Genomic DNA, 14,275 nt, shown 5'->3' with positions numbered 1-14,275 from the left:
AAAAATGCCAATAAGCCCCACAGAACCCACAATATTGTGTGGAAAGATTTTGAATGGAAAAATTATATGAGGAAAATGTAATTTTTAGTTAAAATTTTGGCCGGGTAGGACAATGCAGTGGTTCCTCCATCTTGTATTCTTGCTGAGGCCATTGTAAGTTTGACAAGAATTTGACCTCTTTGATGGAAAATTACCAGCTTTCCTCTAGGAACCAGATGCCAAGATGTCCCAGATAATTTAGCTTTCGTTAAACTGTTTGCTTCTACAAAGCCTCACCCTGTCACTGTGAAGTAATATAAGAAGGTATGGTTTTTGCCTTTAAAGGTGTCTTGCTCTAAATGCTTGGTACTGTACTTGGGTTCCCAGTAGCTGTTTGTAGTTCAAACAGGCAGAATAAAGAGTTTCAGTTGGCTATAGACTATGTGTGAGTAGTCTTCTCTGGTGGGCTCCCCATAACTAAATAAAATGAAGATGATTTGTGAGTTTTAATTGAAAATATCAACTATCCCATTAAATTTTATTAGAAAATAATGTAAGCAAATAAAAAATATAATGTTATATTCACAGTAAATCCTAATTCCCCAAGTATCAGCAAAACCAGCCTAAAGAAGTTGTGAGAATAAAGACTTCTCTTTCTTCATAGTAGGTGTGCGAGCCCGAGTGGTGGCTGTACCTCTGCTTATGTGTTAGCCAACTACAGGCTCACATTTCACTGCAGCCCTCAAGCAGAGACACAGATATGCATAGGACACAAAAGAAGTTACTTCTTTTGGCAATTCTCCCAAGACAAGGAAACACTCAGCAGTTTTTCTTAATACACATTGATACAAATCACATCACATGTAATGGTTGACATTGACTATCAACTTTATTGCTGAGAATGTGCCAGGAAGTTGGGAAAGGACACCTATACATACATGTGAGGATGATTTCAAGCTTAACTAAACGATATACTGATGTCTCAGATACAGAAGTCTTTGAATCAAAGGAGTAAAAAGAAAGCTATTTAGAGTATTTTCACTCACACTTTCCAGCTATGACATGAGCTGTTTTGTTCTAAAAAAAATAATAATAATTAAAAAAAAATAAAATAAAATAAACCACAAAACCTTCCCTGCTGTGAGACAAAATCTTTCCTTTTCCTGTCTAGGTATTTTTTGACATTGATGAAATTCTTACTGATACAGGTATCAGTGTAGAATGCATGTGCCTTCCAGGTCATTTTGTGCTTTAAACGAATCAAACTTCCTATTACAACCAAAGGACAATTTCACCTCATACATATGAGCTACCTGAGTGAGAGATGAGAAAGGTATATTTTGGGAGAAGGAAAAGAAGAACAATTTGTTTTGTTTTGTTTTGTTTTTTGTAAACTTTGCATAATAAAATCTGACCTCTAAAATCCAACCATTCAGAAAGCTGAGGCAGGTAATTGTTGTGAAATTGAGTCTTGCTCAAGCTACAGGTTGAGATGTTGTCCCCCAAAATCAAGTAACTAATTAATTACAGCTAAGTAAAATCTGACTTCTGACTTCCCCTGTCCTAATTAATTTCTTTCTGTACCATCACACATCCACTGAGGTTCATGTCTGATGTTTATTTGATAATGATCTCTAAAGAGCCTTCCTGCTGATTTATTCTCCTGTGCTTTGAGAAAATTCATGCAGGACTAACTCCTAAAACAGTCATAAAATCAAAGAGCTGCAACTTAGTAACCAGCCGTGTTCCTCGGAATGGATAATCAGAAGGTGTTGAGCAATAAGCATCCTACCAGAACCAGCAATTGTCAAGAGACTAGTCCTGCCACACATGCTTCCTATTTTGAAAAGTAGGGACTGTTGTTTTGAAGAGACAAATCACTTTCCCTTCTCTTGGTAGCTTTAAAAGGACACAACAAATTTCACAGATTTTTTTTTAATCTTTCTCTAACATTTTTTATAAATATTTTTATTTTATAATTAATTTAATTTTACTATCAGCCATGGATTCCCCCTGTCCTCTCTCCTCCCACCCCCAGCCTTTCCCCCAAATCCACCCCCATTCCCACCTCCTCCAAAACAAGGTCTCCCCTGGGGAGTCAGCCCAGCTGGGTAGATTCAGTTGAGGCAGGTCCAGTCCCCTCCTCCCTGCACCAAGGCTGAGCAGTGTGTCTCAGCATAGGCACTAGGTTCCAAAAAGCCAGCTCATATACTAAGGACAGGTCCTGGTCCCACTGCCTGGGGGCCTCCTAAACAGTTCAAGCTCATCAACCATCTTATTTATCCAGAAGGCCTGGTCCAGTTCCATGAGGGCTCCTCAGCTATTGGTTCACAGTTCATGTGTTTCCACTAGTTTAGCTATTTGTCTCTGTGCTTTTTCCAATCATGGTTCAATACTTCTTGCTCAAATAATACCTCCTCTCCCATGCCTGTTGCACTCCTGGAACTCTACCTGGGGTTTGGCCATGGATCTCTTCATCTGCTTCCACCAGTCACTGGATGAGAGTTCTATCATGACAGTTAGGGTGTTTGGCCATCTGATCACTAGAGTAGGTCAGCTCAGGCACTCTCTCAACCATTACCAGTAGTCTACAGTGGAGGTATCTTTGTGGATTTCTGGGAACCTCTCTAGCACTCTGCGTCTTCCTATTCCCATGGGGTCTTCATTTATAATGGTATTTCTTTACTTGTTCTCCCACTCTGTTCCTGATCCAGCTGGGACCTTCTGCTCCCCTAAGCTCTCTTTCCCCTGACCCTTGCCCTCCATTACCCCCCTCACCCTGACTTTGCTCATGTATATCTCTGTTTCTCTGTTTCTGGATGATCTCTGTGTCTTTCTTAGGGTCCTCTTTACCAGGTAGCCTCCCTGGAGTTATAAGTTGCAGTCTGGTTATCCTTTGCTTTACATCTAGTATCCACGTATGAGTGAGTACATACCATGTTTTTCTTTCTGAGTCTGGGTTACCTCACTGAGGATGATATTTTCTAGTTCTTTTCATTTGCCTGCAAACCTCATGATGTCATTGTTTTCCTCTGCTGAGTAGTACTTCATTGTGTATATGTACCACATTTTACTTATCCATCTTTCAGTTGAAGGACATCTAGGTTGTCACAAGGGAGAAGAAGCAGAAGAAAGCAACCTTAAGAATAGCATCATGAAGATGCTAGAGGCCTTTCAAGAAAAAATGAAAAATGAAATTAAGGAAAAGACACACAAAAAAGTGGAAGAAATCAACAAAGAAACTGAGAAAAAGACAAACAAAAAATTGGGAGAAATCTATAAAGAAATAGAAGAAAAAAAAGAAATAAAAAATTGGAAGAAATCAATAAATCCCTTAAACAAAATCATGAAAAAGCAATTAAATAGGTGAGAGAAACAGTTCAAGACCTGAAAAGGGAAATAGGAACAATGAAGAAGACACATACAGAGGGAATGCTGGAAATAGAATAAAATCTGAGTAAATGAATAGGAAACACAGATGCAAGCATAACCAACAGAATACAAGAGATGGAAGGGAGGATCTTCAATGTAGAGAATACAATACAGGAAATAGATTCGTCAGTCAAAGAAAATACCAAAGCCAAAAATGTCATAACACAAAATGTCCAAGAAATCTGGGACACCATGAAAAGACCAAACCTACAAATAATAGGGATAGTGGAAGGAGAAGAATGCCAACTCAAAGGCACAGAAAATATATTCAACAAGATCATAGAAGAATTTTTTCCCAACTTAAAGAAGGAAATACCTATGAAGATACAAGAAGCCTATAGAACACCAAACAGACTAGACCCCCACACACAAAAAAGTCCCCTTGCCACATAATAATTAAACAACTAAACCTACAGAATAAAGCAAGACTATTAAGAGCAGCAAAGGGAAAAGGACAAGTGACCTATAAAGGCAAACCCATCAAAATAACACCCAATTTCTCAATGGAGACTTTGAAAGCCAGAAGGACCTGGACAGATATAATGCAGACACTTAGAAACCATGAATGCCAGCCTCGACTAATATACCTAACAAAACTTTCAATCCCCATAGACAGAGTGAACAAGACATTCCAATACAAAACCAGATTTAAATAATACTTATCCACAATATCAGCCCTACAGAAAGCACTAGAAGGAAAATTCCAACATAAGGAAATCAGATACACCCACAAAAACATAGAAATTTTTCTTGTTGAAACTAAATATCCATTCATAGTTTACAGTCTTTATGAGTTATAAAACAATACTCAAAACTGAATATTGAAATATTACCTAAAAAGCCAAACTGAATTTTTCTGAAAATTTGAAGTCATTCAGTTACACTTACCTCTAGATAACAGTTTGAGCTTCAGTGAGGTTCATGACTTGTACTTTTTTGTTTTGTTTTGTTTTCCGAGACAGGGTTTCTCTGTGTAGTTTTGCGCCTTTCCTGGAACTCACTTGGTAGACCAGGCTGGCCTCTAACTCACAAAGATCCACCTACCTCTGCCTCCCGAGTGCTGGGATTAAAGGCATTCACCACCACCGCCCCACTCATGACTTGTACTTTTTAATGATTCTAATGGCTACTATTTAAATAACCAATCTTATCTGGAAAATAAATAATTTAATATAATGGACTTGATTTTCTGTGAGATTTCAAATATTTTCTTAGTAAAACAAAAAATTAATTTAAGGTAAATGTTAATTTAATCACTAGTATTATATTATAGTATATATATTATATATATAGTATACATAATACAAAACCTTTAATAGCAGAAGATAGGCTGTTATTAGTCCACATCTTTATATCACAGAATAAAAGCTTTTAAGTATCTCAATGAAAACGCTCAATAAAGACCATTTTGCTTGGTCTTTCCTGGGAAGTGGTTTTCTACTGTTACAGTTCCCACATGTATAGCTACATGTGCTATTGTCTGTGAGATGTTTAGCTATGTTTCTATAAACTACTGTACGCGTAGAGAACTTAGAGTAATGTATGTGGTGTTTGATTTACTTAAAGCACACATATTCTTTATGCAAGTAAAACTGAAGTGTGACAAAACTCCACACATTTGTGAATGTAATAAAATTAATGACTAAATATTTATGAGATATGCAAAATTAAATCTAGTATACTGGCTTGCAAAGTAAAGAAGGTAATATTTTAACTATATTAACTAGTCAAGATGAATAAAACTCAGCATAGAGAAAAAAACAAGGAGGATTAAATAAATGCCCGTTAATTATGACAACAGGGTACATTGAATTATTATTAGGATGAAGGAAAAAAATCTTAGGTGAAGTTCCCAGAAACAGAATGAACCAAAACTCTGAATTAAAAAAAAAAAAAAAGATATCTTCAAGATATACGAAAATTAGTTGAGGGAAAGCATGACAATTACTGTACCTGTTTGACACAGCAGAGGAGAGGCCACTGAGCCCCAAGAGAAGCCACTGAGCCCCAAGAGAGGCCACTGAGCCCCAAGAGAAGCCACTGAGCCCCAAGAGAGGCCACTGAGCCCCAAGAGCCTTGCCTTGGGGCTTTGTTGCTTCCTTACTCTTTTTGGGGGGATGCCATCAACCTCCCAAATTAATGACATACAGAGGCTTATTTTTAATTATGAATGCCCAGTCTTAGCTTGGCTTAGTTTCTAGCTAGCTTTTCTTAACTGATATTCTCCTGTCTACCTTTTGCTTATGGGCTTTTCTCACTCTCTTACTTCTGTAAGTCTTACTCTTACTCTGTGGCTTGCTGTGGAGCTGGCTGGCTGGCCCCTGGTACTTCTCTGACTCCTCTACTTCTCTTCTCCTCTCCTCCCAGATTTCTCCTTCTATGTATTTTCCCTGCCTGCCAGTCCCATCTATCCTTTCTCCTTCCTTGCTACTGGTTGTTCAGCTCTTTATTAGACCATCAGGTAATTTAGACAGGCACAGTAACACAGCTTCACAGAGTTAAACAAATGCAACATAAACAAAAGTAACACACCTTAAAAGAATATTCTGCTACATTGGAGAGCTCTGAAGAGGTACACAGAAGGATGAAATGTAGAAAATTGCACAGCACATCATTGGGAAATGGAGTTGAGTGTTGAATAAAAAGATTATGCATGCAAGAAACCATGGGGTCCCAAAATAACAGTTTAGAGAGAAAATAAACACATACAAAGAAATGTGTTTTACCAACTCAGAAAATTAAGCTAAATGTTTATGAAATGTGTAGGTTTGGTTATCTTATAAAAATTTAAAATATGGAACACTAGAGTTTGTGGTGATATTTTATTTGTATGTTAATAAAGTTTGCCTGGAGATCAGAGGAAATGGCAAGCCATACATAACACACAACCTTAATCCAATCTCTTGGCAAGCAGTGTCTCTGTGTGTTCAAGGCCACACTATGGAACAGAGCCATGCATGGTGACATATGCCTTTATCCAGTACCTACCATAGAGATCTGGAGGTCTGTACAGACGAAAGGAAGTGACAGAGCTGTATAGGAAGAGGAAGTGAGGCAGCTGGGCTAAGAGAGCCAATGAGGGGGCAGAGAAGCAAGGCAGTAAATGCATGGGTAAGACAGGAAGTAACTCACTTTTGGTAGCTGCAGAGCTGGAGAGGTAAGGTTGGTGGCTATCACTCTTTCCCTAATCTCTCTTTAATAAGACTGTTTAAAAATTCTTTTTTAATAGAAATTTTTATTATTATTATTATTATTATTATTATTATTATTATTATGTGTTTTAATTTTATACATCAGCCATGGGTTCCCCTGTCCTCCCCCCTCCCGCCCCCCCCCCCACCTTTCCCCTAGCCCCTCCCCTCCATTTCCATGTCCTCCAGGACCAAGACACCCCTGGGGATTCATTTAAACTTGGTGGATTCAGTACAGGCAGATCCTGTCCCATCCTTCCAGGCTGAGCATGTATCCCTGTGTAAGCCCAAGGTTCCAAACAGCCAGCTCATGCACTAAGGACAGGTCTTGGTCCCACAGCCTGGGTGCCTCCCAAACAGATCAAGCTATTCATCTACAAAAGTTTCTCATTTCTAAAGTTTTATTTCAATACAATTTAACATTGAAATTTGATTTTAATGTCCATACATGTATATGCCAATATTTAACAGTTCTGGTTAGTAATTGAAATATAAACATAAACTCCTTTAATATAACACTATAAAACTCTGGAAAGGGTATGAATATAATAACCTCATGCTTATACAGGTTGTGATCAGTGTGATATTTAGTAACTCTCCTAATATTTTTAAAACAATGTCTCATACATTTATACATACTTTTTACTCATCAAATAATATTACTTTAAAAATCTAGGAAGGTGTGAGTTAGTTACCCCTTTGCTGCACTTAGCAGTATATCCCCTTGCTTAGACCACAGCAATAAACTCATCATTACACAGCCATTATAGCTAAAGTGTCTCTAATGTCAGAAGAAATATCCAAGAATAATGTAATTTTTGTTGAGTACTGAGTTTGGAAGTTTTCTGAAATTTACCAAATGAAATTTGAGCAGTTCTCAGTACATTATCTGTGGTATGCCTTCTCATGAAAGAAATGAAGACTTGAGAAAGAAGGGTTAAATAGGAAAGGGGAATGTGGCAAAATGTGTGTGTGTGTGTGTGTGTGTGTGTGTGTGTGTGCATGTGTGTGCAGTGAGTTCCTAAATATAGGGACAAACTCAATGATGATGAACAGGGAAAGGCACTGACATTGTGAGGCAGAACAGAAATGTCTCTTGTTCAATGAATGTGGTTGTATATTTTTGTTTTTGTCTTATGAATTTATTGTTGTCATTAAAATAGCATGAATGAGAAATGTGAGAAAGGGGAATTTTAATAAATAAATACAATATAATAGTGCAATAGTTTCTTTGTGGGAAGATACTACAGGCTTCTTCAGGGTCTGACATTGTACTATGACATCTCTATTATGGAAGGGTGACCCTGAGCAATTCATTGAGACATTGAGCTGATGTATCTAACTATCCTCCACATCTCAACCCTTTTCTTCTCTTTTTGTCTATCTCATTTTGTCTTTAAATTCATGGTATTTACTTCTTTTGATTTCATTTTGACATTTGTGTGGTAAAGCAGTAATAAATGAAGGAATTATTCTGGCTTTTGGAATAAGGTATATTTTAATTAATTGAATACATTTCAACTTAAATTTAATTTTAAATATTAAGAATTACCTACTTTTAAAGTTATTGTGAAAATATATTGATAATGGCAGGTCCCTTGTAGAGCATTATGTATTTTTTTGAACATTTATATGTGTTTCCATGTTATGAATGTGCTATTTCAGAAACACAGACAAACACTATGTCATAATTTAGTGAGCAGCAAAAAATTAACAAGATACAGCAGTTTTGTTAACAGTGATTTCCCATATACTCCATTTTTCTTTAATAGTTTTATCTAAGGTAAATGGTTACTTCATTCCAATAATAATAATTATTATTATAACTCTGTCACACATTACATATCATGCAATAAATTTATCTATATAAGTCACAAAATAACAACAAGGGATTAAAGAGGCAAAGATTTCAAAGAGACCAACAACAAAACTGGGAAACTGACTCCCTTTACCAAAGGTACTGTTGTTGTGATGAAACATTATGACCAAATGCAAGCTGGGGAGGAAAGGGTTAATTCCACTCACAGTTCCATGTAACAGTTTATCATCAAAATTAGTGAGGGCAGGAAACTCAGTCAGGGCAGGAACCTGGAGGCAGGAGCTAATACAGAGAACATAGAGGGGAGCTGCTTACTGGCTTTCTCCGTATAGCTTGCTGGGCCAACATTTTATAGAACCAGGACTAACAGCCTAGAGATGGTACCAGCCTCATCAATCTGGACCCTCCCCATCAATCACTAATGAAGAAAATGCCACACAGCAGGATCATATGGAGGCGTTTTCTCAACTGAGGTTTCCTCCTTTCAGATGACACTAACTTGCTCCAAGTTGACATAAAACTGTCAATAAGACTCATAGAAATGCAAACGCTATGGGAATGTGATGAAGTGTTGGAGAGAGGTCTCTGCACAGACCTGGTGGGTGAGTCTAACTATAAGGTCAGATTTGAGCTATAGAACTGAGTCCTACATAGGCATAGGACCAAGTTCAGATACATAAATAGGCAGATGGCAAGCAGGTCCACATAGGCAAATGGCTAGATGTGCAGACAGTAATTCTAGTGGGCCATATCAATAGCAGGGTCTGAGCCAAGCTGAAGTCACTGGGATAGCCAAGAGTTCTCTACTTTTGTGTACTTGAATTAAAAACTAAGTGGTTAGATGATAGGCTGGTGGGAGGCTTAGCCATCCCAGTGTAGAATGCTCTTTTCTTCATAGGTTGCAGATGTGGGAGTCACACTCTTCTTGGTCTGCTGCGTTCAATAAGTCATCACGCCTAGCTTACCTGATACAATTTTGACACACTCCTGTGAGTGTATGTTTCCATTTGAACCAATAACTTTATAGAGTGGTGCTCTTTCTTTCTTTCTTTCTTTTTTTTTTCAGAGCTGAGGACCAAACCCAGAGCCTTGCACTTGCTAGGCAAGCACTCTACCATTGAACTAAATCCCCAACCCCAAGGTGTTCTTTCTACTTGCAGGAATAAATCATTAATTAATCTTTACTAAATGGTGCCAGACAGATAGTGTTGTTGCCTTGATCGATATCCTATTACTATGAAGAGGCACCATGATGAAGGTTTATAAAAGAAAGTTTTTAATTGGCATCTTACAGTTTCAGTGGGTAAGTCTAAGACCCTCATTGTAGGGAGTATGGCAGCAAGCAGGCATGTATAGCGTTAAAGCAGTAACACAGCGCTTATGTGTCATCTTCAAGTTGGAGGCAGAGAGAGAGAGATCTAGCTTGGCATGGGCTTTTGAAACTTCAAAGTCTACCCTCAGTGACACTCCTCAAACAAAGCCATATCTTCTAATCATCCCCAAAACAGTTCCACCAACTACAGATCACGCATTCCAACACACGAGGACATCCGGCCGTTCTCATTCAAGTCATCACAGCTGTTCACATGTCTACCAGGAAACATTCTTCCTCTACCATCAAAACAAAGTCAAAGATGCTGCAAAATGGCCTCTCTCAGGGAATGGCACATTTGAACAGCCAGTTTCCAAAGTAAGGGGTGTGGTGATATTTTATTTGTGTTCTAACAAATAAAGCTTGCCTGAAAATCAGAAGGAGGAGCTAGCCACTTGTTAAACATAGAGGTCTGGAGGTCTGTCCAGATAGACAGGAAGTGATAAGGCAGGTGGAGAGAGTAACTGGCTGTCTTGAGGCTGATTTTGTAGAGGTAAGAACATGGCTGGTTTGTTCTGTTTCTCTCTCTCTCTCTCTCTCTCTCCCTCTCTCTTTAGAAGCTGAGGACCAAACCCAGGGCCTTGTGCTTGCTAGGCAAGCGCTCTACCACTGAGCTAAGTCCCCAACCCTGTTCTGTTTCTCTTATCTTTCAGCTTTCACACCAATATTTGGCTCCAGTTGTTTTTTTTTTTATTATTAATAAGACGTTTTAAGATTCGTGTTATATCTGGCATTCAACATGGGGCTTGAACCCATGACTCTGGGATTAAGAGTACCATGCTCTACTGACTAAGCTATTTCTGCTGTTCTCTACAGACATAATGCAATGGTCTTTATGTAGTCCCAGTTCAATTAAAATTTAAATCTGGCTTTGGAGTTGAAGCATGGCTCTTTCATTATCTAATCCCAAGCATGCTTTTTAAAGGAAAATGCAAAATCTCTGTATCAAGCCAGAAGAGACACATCTACGGGACAGAAGAAATACCAAAATTAAGGAACTATTCTATTGCCACAAATCTCATAATTCTTTGGTTTTATTTTGAATCTTTAAAACTTTTCTTAGGTATGAATTTTATATCAACATTTATAAGATGTGTGTGTGTGTGTGTGTGTGTGTGTGTGTGTGTGTGTGTGTTTAAACTTTTGTCATGATATTAATGGTCACTTCAGGTTTGAGTCTCTATCAGTTTTCTGTAGGGAACCCTGACTATGCCTAACAGCAAATTTGAAGTCTCCAAAAAGATGATGGAGCCCTACAACAATGATTCACTCAGGAAGATGAGCTTTGAACTACAAACTGCCCGGGACAATTTTAAGATGGCTAACTGAGATGATCCAACCTTACAGACTACTTGAGCAAGGACTTGAGACAAGCCCTGCACTTTTGCATTATGTAGAGACTGGACAACAAATGATACAGCTGCCTCTCCCAGGACTTGACAATTAACCCAATTTTTTTTCTTTTTCATAATCCCCTAAAGATGCCTTTGCCCCTAGACAGCAGGAAGTAATTTTAATAACATGGCATTCATATTCCCAAGAGGTGGGGTGGGTTATTTTTTGATCATATGGGTTATAGATAATTGTCATTGTTTAGGATAGTTCGTTACAAGTTGTTAATTGATAATGGTCTAAAAAAAAGTTAAACAAAGAGATTAGATTCAGGGTTCTTGTTTGACAAAAAAGCAAAAGAAAGAGAAAAAAAAGTGGATGTAGATAATAGGTAGATTATTGAATCTACTCTGAAAAGAAAAAAACAGGACATAGAGATTAAAAAAGTGGATTATTGAATCTACTTTTGGAAAGCAACTATTAATTTTAAATATTTTACATTGGATTGGATTTTTGTATATTGCATACAAAGTATAAATATATATTGAGACAAGTTTAAAATTGATTTTGTTAGAAAATAATATATATATATATTTCTAATCTTGTTTAAGATATTGTACCTGTACAATATAATTATATAATTACAGTTATAGTTTTCCTTGTTAAGAAATTCAGGACAGAAACTCACTAAAGAGGTATAAAGTATATAAGTTTAAAAGACATCAAAACATAGTTTTTGGTTGGTAATATAAATTAGGATAAAAGGTGAATTAGATACAATCCTTTGGATTCACAAAGATAAGATAGATAATGGAGTATTTTCTCTGAATTTTCCAAATGCAAATGGACTAGATAGTGTTGATGTATTTATTGCCTGTATATTGTATATAGTTATTGTACTTATTGTATATGGTTTTTCTTATAAACTTTTTTTTTCTTTTTTGACTTTAGACCAGAAAAGGGGAAATGTGGTGATATTTTATTTGTTCTCTAACAAATAAAGCTTGCCTGCAAATCAAAAGGAGGAGCTAGCCACTAGTTAACCATAGAGGTCTGGAGTTCTGTACAGGCAGACAAAAAGTGATAGAGCTGGGCAGAAAGGGGAAGTGACAAGGTAGGGTGGAGAAGAGGAGCTTGCTCTCTTGAGGCTGAGGATTTCATAGAGATAAGAATGTAGCTGGTTTGTTCTGTTTCTCTGATATTTCAGCTCTCACCCCAATATCTAGCTCTGTTTTTTTTTTTTTTTATTCATAAGGTCTTTTAAGATTCATGTTACAAAGGGGTAGCTCATATCAAAGCATAACCTGACCCTAAAACCCACAATTAATTGTTTTCCAAAATTAAGTGTAGCAAGCTACCACAACTAAATGTTTTCCAAAAAAGTTGCCATGGTCATGGTGTCTCCTCACAACAATAGAAACCTTAACAAAAAAAGAAATTGGTACTAGAGACTGGGGTCTTGCTGTGAGAGGCCTGGTCATGCTTTTGTTTGGAGGAATTTGAACTTTGGTGCTTTGGGTTAGGAAAACAGAGGAATGTTTTAAGTACTACTTAATGGGCCATCCTAGTGGGAGACTGTAAGACAGTGGTGCTGAGAATGGTTTGAACTGTGGGGATCAAGAAGCTGAAAAAAGTTAGTACATAGTCTGGAGCCTGGACTTGGGATAGTTTGATGAAAAATGTAACTGCTTTTGGCCCTTGTCTGAAGAGTCTGCCTAAGGCTAAAGTGAAGATTTGGTTTAATTCTATTGGCAGAGGAAATCTCAAAACAGCCTTATAGATTCTGTTGTGTGATTATTAATGTTAATTCTGATGAAGATTTATAATGAAAAGTAGCAAGCTAAGCAAATATAAATACTAAATATACAAATTGAGAAGAATGGCATCAGGAAGTAGAATAGAGATAACTCCTGTCATCAAGGATATAAACAGACTAAGAAATAGAAAAATAGGAGTGGTAACCTCAGGGCAAGATCCCACCCAGCTAAGTTTCCAATTTGTGAAAAGCTATTAAAGAACAGCTTAGAGCCAGATGTGGTGGTGCATGCCTTTAATCCCAGCACTCAGAAGACAGAGGCCAGCCTGGTCTATAGAGCAAGTTCCAGAACAACCAAGCTTAGGCAGTGGAAGGTAATCATCAAAACCAGAAAGCTGATGAAGATGTAATTGAACAGGGATGGGGGGGGGGGGTTGAGAAGGTTCTAGCCCCAGCAAGCAGCAGAATTTAGCAGCTGTGGCCACATGGTTCAAGTTTTACAGTTAAAGATAGAAAAGGGGGTTATGGAATTTGCTTCTTTGTCTAAAGAAAACTATTGAGGCCAGACATGTGTCAGCAGTATCTCTGAATGGAGGCATAGAGAGGCCTTGTGTGAAGGTATGAAGTTGAAGCCTGTATTGCCTTGGAGACTCCAAGATGTTGGAGATGCCAGGGCCATGAGATACCTGCTGAGAAAAGTTACTAACAGGAAGTGGAATTAGCCCAAGAGAAAGAAGTGTGTTTTGGTCAGTAAAGATGGAGTTGGAGATCTGAAGAGCGTCTTGACATTAGACATAGAAATACAGAGTGAACTTTGCCCAGACGGTTTTCAGTCTTGCTTTGGTTCAGTATATCCTCACTATGTTCCCTTCCATATATTTTGGAATGCTAATGTATATGCTGTGACATTATATGTTGGAAGTATGTGATCTGCTTTTTTATTTTGATTTTTACAGGGATATTACAGTTAAGAGATTGCCATGTATTCAGTAGAAACCTCAGACTTTGGACTTTTTAACATTGTTGAGATTGTTATAGACTATGGGGACTTTTGAAGTTGGACTGCATGCATTTTTGCATTATGATGTGGCTATAAGTCTTTGGGGGTCAAGAAAGGCAACAAAGTGGTTTGAAAGAAAATGGCCCTCAAGGTCCTCAGCTCAGGAAATATAAATATAAATAAATAAATATATATATATATATATATATATATATATATATATATATATTAAAGAAGTGAAACATCAATGTGGAAATATTACTCATCCATCATTAAATTTATATTTTTTACCTGGTGTTTGGTTTTTGCTCTAAAAAACATAAGGAGAGATATTCTTCCTGCTGCTGTGTCTCATAAAAGATAACTAAACACAACAGTAAAGCACATGTGTCTA

This window comes from Onychomys torridus, chromosome 3 (genome assembly GCF_903995425.1).
Source record: "Onychomys torridus chromosome 3, mOncTor1.1, whole genome shotgun sequence".
NCBI lineage: Eukaryota > Metazoa > Chordata > Mammalia > Rodentia > Cricetidae > Onychomys > Onychomys torridus.
This window is presented reverse-complemented; position numbering follows the sequence as displayed.